The sequence below is a fragment of the Mastomys coucha genome, unplaced genomic scaffold, assembly GCF_008632895.1.
Source record: "Mastomys coucha isolate ucsf_1 unplaced genomic scaffold, UCSF_Mcou_1 pScaffold20, whole genome shotgun sequence".
Classification (NCBI taxonomy): domain Eukaryota; kingdom Metazoa; phylum Chordata; class Mammalia; order Rodentia; family Muridae; genus Mastomys; species Mastomys coucha.
Window position 1 is genome coordinate 110,843,127 of NW_022196903.1, and position 12,269 is coordinate 110,855,395.

The window sequence follows — 12,269 nt, forward strand, 5'->3', positions numbered from 1 at the left end:
GCGGGACCAAGGTTGGGCTGTGGCTGAGCTCCCAGGTTCTGGTTAAAGACCAGAGCTGGAAAGGGATGGCCAGTGGTCAAACACCTAGCAGTTAAGAGGCCCCAGGCATCCCAGCTGGGGAAAGTCTTAGGAGCTCTGGTGGGGGATACAGAGTCCTGCGCTTGAAAAGGATACTGAGTGCTCTGCGCTCTGTCTCTTGCGTTCTCCCTTCTGCTCGTGCTCTCTCTGACTTGGAAGCATTTTATTATGTGAAGACATGAGAGAAAGTCGGGCTTTTACTAAAGTCCTTGGGTTTTAAGGTTTATTGTAGTATGTATTAGTCAGAACTCTTTATAACTCCCTTCAAGTGAGGAATTACTCAAGCAGGCTTAGCCTGGGATGAGAGGTGAGCCAGATGAGTGAATTCTCTTTTACAGCTGCTATCATTTACTGAGTATCCGCTCACTCTATCACTTTGGAACTATATATACTGAGCTATATATACTGATTCTGGCTGTTTGTTGTTTTGTTTTTTAGGCAAACAAAGAAGAAAGAAAAGGGCAAAAGAAAACAGAAGACCAAGTGTGGGCCATATTTAGCTCATTTTATCAAATCAACATAATTCTCTTGTGGCAAGAATATTTCTGGTGCGGTTGTAAAGTCGTATTATTGTGAATTTTTAGGGCATCCAATTTTACTGTTTTGCAGTTGTAGTTTACAAGAAAACACACCCAGCCACCTTAGAGAAAAACACATCTGTGGCCTGGGCCCACCTCCCCTATTTCCCTGTACCCTCATACTGTTCATAACTGCAAAATAGATGCACAGAACCTACAACCCTCAAGCCTGCTTTTCAGGCTCATAACAGGGTCCCAGAGCCACTAGATTTTTATTTGAATTATAATGAACACATCAAAGCCAAAGAGGACCAAAGAGACACATTAGATAGGACCAAATCAGTCTCTTAGTAACAGGCCATGGTGATGTAAATACACTTGACAATGGTGTCAATGACCAGTGCACCTTCATGTACCTCAGCCGGGAATCAACCCTGGTCATATGCTGTGATACAGCTGAGGTCTAGACTCCTGAGTTTGAGTCCCAACTCCCAACCATGTCACTAATCACCTGGCAGGACAGTAGTAAGTGACAGTAAGGGACATAAACCCTGGAGAAGGGTCCAGCATGATGCTAATCCAGACCCATGCTGGGACTGCACACCATGAGCTGTGAACATCTCTCACACATCTTTAACAGAAGGGTTAAAACAAACCTATGGATTTCTCAGCAGAGTGCATCTGCTCTTCCACTGGCTGGAGCCAGTCTTTCCCCTGGTTGAAGGGAAGAACATGACAGAACATCTCCATACCTCCTATGTCTCCAGCTCTAACTACAACTATGAAACCAATGCCAGAGAGCCAAGGAGGATAAAGGAGCCAGAGGTTGAACTGATGCTCTTTCTCCATCCTTGGCTCTCAAACTGTCCTTGTTTTATTTATTCATGGAAAACTTGCTGTGTCTTTTCCTCCCTTCCTCCTTGCAAAGTCAGTGAGCTCCCTGAGCCGCTACACACTACCCACCGCTATCCAAAGGCAACTGAGTCAGTGAGCTCCCTGAGCAGCTACACACTACCCACCGCTATCCAAAGGCAACCGGGGGAATTCCCTCCACATTATCTAGAACCTTCAATTGCAAAGAGCACTGAAAAGAAGCTGATGGGTAAAGGAAGCACGGCAGTGGCAGGAGGTGGCGAGCGCTCTGAAAAGCACCGCTGCCTGCTGGCTCTGATGATGAAGCCGCTGGGAAGGGCTGGGAAGGGCCTCCTCCGGCTTGCTGGAAAGGGCTCTCTGTGATTATAGCAAGCTTCACCTAAGGGGGAAAAAAGAGGTCTTGAGAGTCATCCAAACCAGCATGTGGGAAAGATTGCTAAAAACCAGCCCAGCCCTTCCTTCTACCTGTTCAGGGGACAGCTCTGCTTCCTCCATGGCAGGCTTAGCCTCCTGGCCTAGAGTTTCATTTTATTCTGTTCATTTGTGGGGGTGGGGGGTGGAGGGAGTGAAACAGAGCTTTGTGTTGCCCAGCCCACCTTCCCCAACGCTAGAATTATAGGCCTGCATGCTAAGAGTTTCTCTTTCTTTCTTTTTTAAGATTTATTTTATTTTTGATCATGTGTATGTGTGTGTGTGTGCGCGTGCGTGCGTGTGTGTGTATGTGTGTGTGTGTGTGTGTGTGTGTGTGTATGATGTATATGTGGGTATGTATGTGTGAAAGCACATAGGCCAGAAGAGGGTTCAGTGTTCAGATCCCTGGAGCTGGAGTCACAGGCCACTGTGACCGGCTGAGAACTAAAACCTGGTTCTCAGTAAAAGCAGTATGCACTCTTAAGCACTGGCCCATCTCTACAGCCCTGACAACATTGTTTAGAAGCTAGAATGAGCCGTTACCGCCCTGGACCAGATGGAGGCTCTTTGGTTTGGGGAAATAGAATGGAGCGGGGCTTAAAAGGGTTCAACACAGAGAACCAACCAACCTCAGGGCAGTCAAGGACTAAGGACGATTTCCACTTTCGGTTTCTTTCCCTCTTTTTCTGAAATAACTGTTGGTAGCTGACTGCATTCGTTTGACCGCAGCTCACTCAGGGATTGAACCCCACAGGGCTTGGCCCTCGGAGTTATGAAATCACAGTGGGCCATGAGGTCCATTTCCCAGCAAGCTTCTTCCCATAAGCCTCCTGGATTCCATCCCATGGCGAAGTTCAGGACGCTGCCTTCACTCTCCCCTGCCTTCTCCTAACTTGGCAGGATGAAATAGAGTTGCCCAATAATTTTGAAGTCGGCATTTTTGGGCAGGAAAAACAGCCACAGAACCATGTTCTATGGGATTGTTTTTGATAAGGGGCGAGCCAGCTGTGGCAAACCCAAGCAAATTAAAATGTATCCTTTCAAAAAGAAACACAAGCAACTTCAGCCTACACAACTTGCAGCTGAGCAATACTGACCAAGAGTAATTCAGTGGTGGGGGGCGCCAAGCATGCTAGAGACTCTGGGTCTAGCCCCAGTACCTCAGTAAATATATGAGAAAATTAACAAAGGAACAAATAAATAAAAAAGTATATAAAATTACTTCCCTGTGGGTCTCTAAATCCAAAAGGGAATATTTACACCGTTCTAAATATGACTGAGGCAATGCAATCCAATCATAAAAGTGTGCATTTGCATTCCAAGGACCGACTACCTTGATATTTAGAAATGTGTATGTGTGTGTGTGTGACTGTGTGTGTGATCCATTTGACTTCATTTTCATTGAAAGCAAGTGAGTACAGCCTTTTTTTTTTAATGAAGTGAATTTTCAATCCCCAGTGTTAACCTTAATTCTTCCACAGTCTAAGAAAACCATATTTAGAGCATAATGCTACACCCAGCTCTAAGAAAACCATATTTAGAGCATAATGCTACACCCAGCCTTTTAAATAAACCACAAAAACAACGATCTGTGCAGTAACAGACCTACTTGAAGGCTTACCAGATACGGTTTCCTAATCTCCTAAATTCTTTCCAATATTTGCTAAAACATTTTATAATGAAAGACAGGTAGCAAATAAAATTACAGAAAGAAAACACATCGGTGGTGTGGCATGTAATATTATCCAGGCCCGACTCTTCTCTATCACTCCCTCAGAAAATGCCCCAGCTCGTGAGCTCCTGAGCTCATGAGCTCGTGAGCAAGCCTGGCAACAGCCAGCCAGAAGCAGCTGCGCCTGCGCACTGGCGACTGACACCGCTGTTAGAACAGTCTGCAACAGTGTGTTGTTCAGTGTCCCACTTTTAAGACCCCTAGTTTCCCCAAATAGCATTATGAAGTCATATTAGGGTAGTTAGAAGGAAACAAAACTATTAAAAATATCCTCCAAAAGAGTGAAAAGATGCCAAAAATCACACGAGGACTTAATAACCACAGTCCCTACAATGAAAAGTACCACTTGTGCCAGAAGCTCTACTCATTTTGCAAGCCGGGCTTGTTATGTTTAATTTTATGTGCAAGCTTTTGCCTACATTTATGACTCAGTTGGTTTTTTTTACAACCTCCTCTAAGCTTTGTTATCTTGCTTTTATCAAACTCTGAACCATTTAAATTTGACAGCAAAAGAAAGTAAAAGCCAACACATATACAATGGTGTTTAGACCCACTTAGACTCATTGAAACTGCTAGGAAATAAATACCATTAAGTCACTCCTCTGCAGGAGAGCGCTGAAGCACAGAGAGGTTGAGTAGCCAGCCCAGCTCACACACAGCTAGCTAAGAGGCAAAGCTTCAGTTTGAACATGAGCAGGCTGGCCCCAGACCTGCTCTCTCTTTGCTATTCAAAAATCCACCTCTTCCAGCATTTCTAAGGCACTTGGAGATGCAAACAGGGATTTTAGTCCAAACTGATGGATTTTGCCAGTCATAAAAGTTATTTACTTCTTCTTAAGCAAATCTTTAACCCTTAATAGATTCATGTTTTATCCTCTGTACACACATTCTCTCCCTCTCCCCCTCCCTCTCTGCCTCTCTCTGTCACTCTCTCTCTGTCTCTCTCTCTCTTTTTCTCTCTCTCTCACACACACATACACACACCATTTTGATGATATTATAGGCATTCTGTTTGTTCTTGGAAGGGAAAGAACTGAGCTGGGGCTGCACCTGAACACCCACATCTTCTCTATCTCACACAGCACAAGTTGGCTGACCACCTTCGCTCTGCTTTAGCCAGCTCTGCCTGCTCCAGCCAACAGCCTCTCCTGCCCTTACCTCAGGACCTCACGGTTATTAACACATCAAAGACTCCCATGTCTCCTCCGCATGACAAGTAGAGCTTGGTCTCTACTCTTTCTCTCTCACAGGAGGACACGGAGACTTCTGGAGGCCAGCGCTGAAGCCACTGTATACCCTGATGTAGCTCCAGTGTCACCTCCCATGTGACTATCTAGCCCAGTGTCTATGGAGAATTCTCTGGGTCCTCCTGTGTTCAACCCTGGTCTCCTCCTGTATGTCCATCTTTAATTATGAAGCCGCGTGCATCCATTAAAGTTCAACTCTTCTACCATTTCCTTTACAAAGCCTCTGCCAGCTCTGTCCCTCCAGTAAAGGATGGATATGACATCTTCCTGTGCGCCTGAGACTTGGAGCCTGCCTCATGGAGAAAGTGCAATAGATCCCTTTCAGGGACTGCAGATTACAAATAAACTGACTTTATGCCTACAGGCATCAGAATCTCAAGAACATGAGGATTATTGTGCCTGCCCATTCCAAGCCTCCACTCTGGGTCAGGGTGCCCTGAAGACTGCTTTAAGCTGAAGCATGGGTGGCTGCCAGGTCAAGGTAGAGACCCAGTCAGTGTTGTCCCTGGCCAGCTGCAGATGGCCTCGGCTGATGTAGGTCTCTATAGAAAGGTCCTGTAGCCCTACCATCTGCTATGCGCTTCCCTATCTACCCTAACCCTGAACACTCCTATGGAGAACCACAGAAAGCAGAAAGCACATTGGAACCACTAAATGTTAGGGCCGTGGATAAGGGGTTCTTGAAGTAAAAGGAGCTTTGCTGACCCCCTGCTCACCTCCTTGCCAAAGGAGCAGGTGAAGTAAGTCACATTGTCCCTCAAGATCTGCCCCCTGTGTGAGTACCTCTGATGGCTTTTTCTTTATTTTTCTAGATTCTATTATCTAGCAACTGGGATATGAGACTTTCTCCAAAGGCCAGAGTTCACACCAGCTCTGGAAGCATCTTCCAGCCAGGCTAAGCAATATCAAAGGGCTAGAAAGGAAGCCTCAGGCATTCTACACTAAAGCAAGTGCAGCCAGAGTGTGTGTTCTCCTTGTGTGCGGTGGAGCAGTAAGAGAGAGGTGGTGGAGACTGTGACCTATAGCTGAAGGCTAGAAGAGAGAAGACACCCAGAGGTGAGGCTGAGATGAGCTCACTCGAGAGGAGAGGGCAGTAAGGGAGGCCCCAGGGAGGTCTGGCTGGTCACTTCCTTTTCTGGAGCTTCTCAAGATGGTTTTCTTGACTTGGCCTTCAGCACGTTATGGGGCTGTGAGCACAGTTCGCATGTGAGACATTTCCGATTCACACACATGGGAAGATAGGATTTTTCTGCATTCACATTATTAGTATAATGTGCCTGCAAGGAGAGTTATTTCCTTCAAAGGCATTTTTCCTAATTTTAATCAGAAATCAATTCAATAGAAATTGGAATTTTATTGAACTAATTCCCAACTACACTGTTAATGCCATAGCGCTCGCGGAATTTATTTTTAATTCGTTTTATCCATGTTTGCTTGTATTTTTCCAGAAGGTACCATTTTATTTTTACCTTCTTAAATCTAATTTTCATCTCTTTTCTAATTTAATCTATAAACCTTCATCTAATTATCAAGGTAATTCCTAGTTTCCACTCAGCCCTAAGCACTCTCTCCAGGATAAACACTACATTTTCTCTTTCTCTGTCTTCACTTGTAAACGAGGATGGCTCAAACATCCCTTGTCACTGGCAGCAAACATGGGACAGGACACAGGTATAAAGAGCTCGTGTCTGGGCTGCACACAAGCTTGCCTGCTGCTCTACCACAATGGTCTCATACACAATCCATTTTCTCCTGCACTCTGGCTCCTAAGCCAGGAGTTCTGCACAATGAGAGTGCCACTCCTGCTGAGTCTTCTCCAGTGGCCCAGCTGGCATCAAAGCTGGTATTCTAAGAGACTGCGCCCAGTAGCTATTGTCGTTTAATACATTTTCAGTGTCTCCCAATATTCACATGTTAAAATGCAATGCCCCCTTTCTGCCCAGTGTCCACTCCTTGCTGTCGAAATGGGCAAGTTCATGAAACCTGGGAAAGTGGTGCTGGTCCTGGCTGGATGCTACTCTGGACGCAAAGCCGTCATCGTGAAGAACATTGGCGATGGCACCTCGGGCAGCCCTTACAGCCATGCCCTGGTGGCTAGAATTGACCGCTATCCCTGAAAAGTGACAGTTGCCATGGGCAAGAAGAAAATCGCCAGGCGATCCAAGATCAAGTCCTTTGTGTAAGTTTATAACTACAACCACCTCATGCCCATGAGGTACTCTGTGGATATCTCCTTGGACAAGACTGTTGTCAATAAGGATGTGTTCAGGGACCCAGCTTTGAAACGCAAGGCCAGGCGGGAGGCCAAGGTCAAGTTTGAGGAGCAGTACAAGACAAGGAAGAACAAATGGTTTTTCCAGAAGCTTCGCTTTTAGGTATATTTTTGTTTTTGTCATTAAAAATTAAGAAGAAAAAAAAAACACAATGCCCATCACGAGCTATAAAGAAAGGGGAAACTCAACCTGAATGTTGTGCTGGGTGATAAGGCTTGGGCTAAAGTCATCAGCATCACACACTGGTGGCCTCATGAGATTTGAGGGACTGGAAAGGGCACACATACAAACTCCCTTCTCTCTCCAAAAGATGCCAGAACCAGCTGAGGCTCGGAGGCGCCATCAGCTGAAATCTTTGTATGTAGCTTCATAGTACTGGGGCGGTTCTGTTCCCAGTCAAGTGTGTGTCCCAAGAGCATTCATTTCGATTCAACCATGTGGCTCAGCATCTTACTTGTCTCTCTGCATTGGTGGAAGCTGTCAGAACCCACCCAGACTCAAGGTGAAGGCCCATAGAATTCAGAGATATTAAGGAGCTGATGGCCATGTCGAGAGGACATTGATAATGGTAGCGATGCAGTTCCTGGCTAGGATTGCCTCCATCGACTGCCCAATCCTGTCTGCCTACCACCCGGTCTGTTTAGGAACCCAGCTCAGCAGTCACAACCACACAGTGATCCAACCCCAGAGGACTGGAGAATGTTTCCCCTTTCTGTGTGCCATCTCATAGTAGGGTGGGGATGGAGCAAGAAGCTTTGTTACCCATTTCTGCTTCTCCCTGGGTGGCTAGGTCGCTCCCAAGTACCCCTCTCAGAGCTAGCATGGGCCCACCTGCACAGTGCCTGCCCCTGTGTTCAAGAGACATTTCTCAGTCAACAGAACCTCTGCTATCCCCTCCGCCTGCCCACAGCCAGACCTCTTTCCCTTTTCTCCTATTTACAGCCCCTTTGCTAGAAGCAGCTGAACGTCTCAGAATACCAAATGTCACCTACTTGGTGCCTGCCAGAAGGCATAGCCACAGTGCCCTAATTGCTTAAGAAAATTGTCCCAAGACTGGGGGGGATGGTTCAGCAGGGAAAGTGTTTGCCATACAAGTGTGAGGACACAAGGTCAGAACCTCAGAACCCACGTAAAGTTGAACATGTGAGCATGACTCTGATCCCAGCACTTCTATTTCTATGACAGGTGGAGTCAGAAGTCTTGGAAGGGTAAGGACTATCTAGCCTGGTATATGCAGCAGCAAAAGAGAAACCCTGTCTCAAACAGGTGTCTCAGACCAACACCAAGGGTTGTCCTCTGACCTACACACACACACACACACACACACACACACACACACACACACACACACACACACGAGGAGGCAGGAGCAACTAAGGGATTCAGGGTGGAAGGAGGGGTTCCCAGCTCTGCTTTTCTCCATCATATTTGAAGTTTGAAAGAAAGAACACTTCCTAGGAAGTGGGGGTGCCTTTACTTTGCAAGTGTAAACTCCTAAGTGATTGAAAACAGATGTTCTCAAAGACCTTAGAAAGTCCTCATTAATTCCCAGGCAACATAAATGAGAGAAATGACTTCCATTCCTGCTCTCACCATGACTCTAAGGCTCAGCAGTGTTGTTGCATGCCCCTTTCCTGGAGACACAACCTTCTGCTAAACCCAAATAGGACAGCAGTAGACAGAGTCCACCTTAGACCAATGAGCTTACTGAGCATCCTCACAGAGCATGGGGGAAGGGTTACTTACAGGAGTTTGAGTAACCTCCAAACAGCTCCATCACCACAAGGTCTCATCCCATCATGGATAACTGGTACCCTTTCTGTTAACCTTTCATTTCCTATATACTTTCATTTCTACCAAGTAGTTGTTGGAGACAGGAATCTTATATGAGACTCTTGAGACCCTCCCATCTCTCTCAAAAGAGATTGTCAATAGTTCCATCAGCATTAATGTAGACCTAGCTACCTCCATATTGCTCTGCTCAATTGGTTGCCAAGTGTGATGGTTTGCATATGCCTGGCCCAGGGAGTGGCATATTAGAAGGTGTGGCATTGTTGGAGTAAGTGTGCCACTGTGGGCTTGGGCTTTTAATACCCTTGTCCTAGCTGCCTGGAACCAAGTCTTCCTCTAGCAGCCTTCAGGTGAAGATGTAGAACTCTCAGCTCCTCCTACACCATGCCTGCCTGGACGCTGCCATGTTCCCACCTTGATGATAACGGACTGAACCTCTGAACCTGTAAGCCAGTCCCAATTAAATGTTGTCCTTATGAGAGTTGCTTTGGTCATGGTATCTGTTCACCCTAACTAAGACACCATGGCTACTTGTCAAGATATTCTCTGCCGCAAGATGACAGACACGGAGTGAGTGTGCTGTGCCTGGAGTGAAAAGGGCCAGCTCAGCAATCAGAAAGACAGCAACATTTTCCCAACCAAGAACTCTGGATTCATAGATCTCTGAGCTTATACCTGCGTAAAGGTGCAGACAGCCGGGTGGAGCTGCTGCCCTCTCCTGATCTAACTCAGTAGGTTTTGAGGCCACATCAAAAGGATGGAGGCAGATATTCCTATGCTAGCATCTTTCAGGAGCAGGTGGTAGCAGCAGTGATGGAGCAGCCATGCTGCCTATCTATGAATGATGTTTCACAAAATTCTACTTTCAGGGTAGCTGAAGCTATCACAATCATCAGGGTCACCCTTGAGTCCAACTTTGTCTTAGCATCTACTCCTGGTGACACCCAGACTCTGGGGACGCTCCAGCTCTCCACTCAGATTGTGCTCAGAGTCAACATGCCAACTCCTTGCTTTACCACCTAGATGATGAGGTACTTAGAAGTCAAGGCCTTCTCTACCCAGGCCTGAATTTCACTGGAAACTGAACTTGAGAGCGACACTATCCTGAAGACCTCTTTCCTGGAGAGGAGATGATTGATTGAAGGCTTTGGGTGGTATCATCTTTCTGGGGCTTGTCCAGGGTCCCTACTTCCAACTCAGTTCTCATGTTGAATGAGATACTCTTGGAACAACCATTTTATAAGAGCCCTAGCTGTTCATCTTCCTTCTTCTAAAGGCCCATTGAGGTTTTTTTCTTTGTTTAAATATCAATAGTCCATTCTGCATCGTCTTCTAGGATCCAGACACAATTCTTCTTGTCTCCGTCTTAGGAGGATTGAGAACAAGTCCACTACGCTTTTAGCTAGGGACTGTCACAACCAAAAGAAAGATCACACATCTGGATCTGGAAGATGATGATAAGTCACACACACACACACACACACACACACAAACACACACACACGCACACACGTTTTACAGAGCCCAGTATACCAAGGCACTCTTGCCCTCTGGGGCTCAGAGACCACAGGACTCAGAAAGCCTGACTGTCCTGTTAAGGAGGAGAACACACATTTCCAGAAAGTTCGCCCTAAGATATTTAAAAACAGTAGCATTAATCTCCCTTCTTGGTGACCTCTCTAAAAACTTTCTCTGCCTATAAGTTATTTACAAGTTCGGTGAACCTATTCTTCTCTTCAAGGCACCCTTTACATATGGCCACCTGGTTTCTGGTGCATCCTCGCCTGTTACCAACAGAGGGAGCTATTTCCTGTGGGAAGCTCATATGCTTCCAGCCACACCCTCTTTTGAAGGCTGCCCTAGAATGGCTAGTTCCAGAAAAGGAAAAAAAAAAAAAAAAGGATTCTCAAACACCCAGCCTCAGCTACACCAGTGACTCCAGAGCCCAGAACAATCCCACCCGGGCCCAGGGTGACCGGAGTCCAAGGGGCTTAACAGCCTTATTCTCTGAGCTTACCTTTCCTTATTGCTCAGATCAAAGCACCTGCCTCAAAGCCTGATGACCTTAAATTTCAAGACCCACATAGGGAAGGGACAGCACGGACTCACATGAGTTGTCTTCAACTTCCACAATCATGGCTCAGCATGTATATACCCTGACAACCACAACCTCATTAATTAATTATATAATTATATGATTATATAATTATATGCCATATAGTTATATCTATAATATATTCTATAAATTATATTATTTATATAATTAATTAATTATGAATAAATAGGTGAGTGAATAAATAAATGTAATTAAAAAATTTAAAGCACCAATCCAATAGTAATAGTCCCTAACATGAACAACCAAGTTTGGATACGAAATGCAAGACACGGTGTTCAAAAGAACAATTATAAATAAACATGTTCAAAGAGTTTAGAGAATTCAAAGGAGACACAAATAAACACCTGAATTAGCAGAGAAAGGACAGGAATAAACTAATTGAAGCTCAGAAAACACAAACAAAGAGCTGAAAGCAATAAAGACAATCCAGTACATGAAAATAGAATTCAATAGAGATAAAAATACTGAAAGAAACCCAAACTGAAGTGAAGCTGGATATAAAAAGAAATTCAGTAAGAAAAAAAAAAAAAAGCTTCAGTGGCAAGCCCAACCAAAGGATGGGTCACACAGGAAGAAGGAGACTGGAGTCTGCAGACAAGGTGGAGGAACTGGGTCATTCAGTGAAACAAAAAAATTGAACAATAAAAAACACAGAATATGCAGGATCCTGAGACACCACGAAATGAGAGAGTCTACAAACAATGGATATACAAGAAGGAGAAGAATTCCAGGTTAAAGGATGTTTTTAATAAAGTCACTGAAAAAAAATTTACAAAATCTAGAGAATGAGATGCCCATCCAGGACAAGAGGTATACAGAACACCAAACAGACAAGACCATAAAAGAAACACCCCCCCCCCCGCCCGTGCCATATTAGAGCTGAAACACTAAGAGTCCAGAACAAATGGTGGGCATTGGTGGCTGAGGAAGAAAGGACCCACGTCCGCTATAAAAATGGCAAATTAGAATCACAGCTGTCTCTCAATGGAAACCTTTAAGGTTTCATTTTGTCCTTTTGTGTATACGTGTGTACTGACTGTAGGCTTGTGTCTGTAAGTTCAGTGCCCACAAAAACAAGAAAGGGGAAAGAGGTGGATCTAAGGCAGATGCATTGGGGGATACTGGAGGAAGCGGAAACTGCAGACAAGATGGGAGAAGAAGAAAAGGAAAGGAAAGGAAAGGGAAGGGAAGGGAAGGGAAGGGAAGGGAAGGGAAGGGAAGGGAAGGGAA

The 12,269-nt window shown here is 45.3% G+C and overlaps 2 long non-coding RNA genes and 1 pseudogene across 3 annotated transcripts in view; 2 read left to right on the top strand and 1 right to left on the bottom strand.

Moving 5' to 3' along the window:
- The window catches only part of LOC116099465, a 16,362-nt gene extending 14,261 nt beyond the window's left edge, over positions 1–2,101 (top strand). The window contains exon 3 of the long non-coding RNA XR_004122255.1: positions 517–2,101. This is a non-coding gene — a long non-coding RNA (uncharacterized LOC116099465). The remainder of the gene's footprint in view (positions 1–516) is intronic.
- LOC116099467 overlaps positions 1–12,269 on the bottom strand; it is a 33,918-nt gene that overhangs the window by 9,937 nt on the left and 11,712 nt on the right. The window lies entirely within an intron of this gene.
- On the top strand, positions 6,824–7,284 carry LOC116099464 (annotated as a pseudogene).